This window comes from Octopus bimaculoides, chromosome 23, assembly GCF_001194135.2.
Source record: "Octopus bimaculoides isolate UCB-OBI-ISO-001 chromosome 23, ASM119413v2, whole genome shotgun sequence".
Taxonomy (NCBI): domain Eukaryota; kingdom Metazoa; phylum Mollusca; class Cephalopoda; order Octopoda; family Octopodidae; genus Octopus; species Octopus bimaculoides.
The window spans coordinates 7,825,447-7,825,975 of record NC_069003.1 but is presented as its reverse complement, the minus strand read 5'-3'; the positions used below and the strand labels follow the sequence as shown (position 1 = coordinate 7,825,975).

Genomic DNA, 529 nt, shown 5'->3' with positions numbered 1-529 from the left:
ATTATGGCTGTGTGACTGTGTGAGTATGTGCGCACGCACGCGCACATACACACATTCACATACAATCTGTCTCACATACATACACACTTTCACACACATGAACACTATCACACATACACCCACTCTCATACACATACACAGACTTTCACACACTCCCACACACAAACAAATACGCATACACACACACACAAACACACACACACGCACAAACACGCACACACACACACACACAAACACGCTTGCTCTCGGTACATCATTTAACCCTTCCTCTTAAACACTCTATGGAACAAACGCACGTACACACACTCCTTGTCTGTCTGTCTGTCTTCTTTGTCTCCATCTTTGTTTCACACACGCACACACACATTAATACACGTATACAAACACAATGATAACATCTCACAGCCTCCTTTTGTCTTTCTCTGTATCTTTCGAACAAACACCTACCTCTCTCTCTCTCTCTCTCTCTCTCTCTCTCTCTTTCTTTCCATCACCCACTCTCACATGCTGTCTTTCTCTCCCTTACACA

At 43.9% G+C, this 529-nt stretch overlaps 1 protein-coding gene across 1 annotated transcript in view; it reads right to left on the bottom strand.

Annotated features, from left to right (window-relative positions):
- The window catches only part of LOC106871455 (R-spondin-2), a 122,481-nt gene that overhangs the window by 43,090 nt on the left and 78,862 nt on the right, over positions 1-529 (bottom strand). The window lies entirely within an intron of this gene.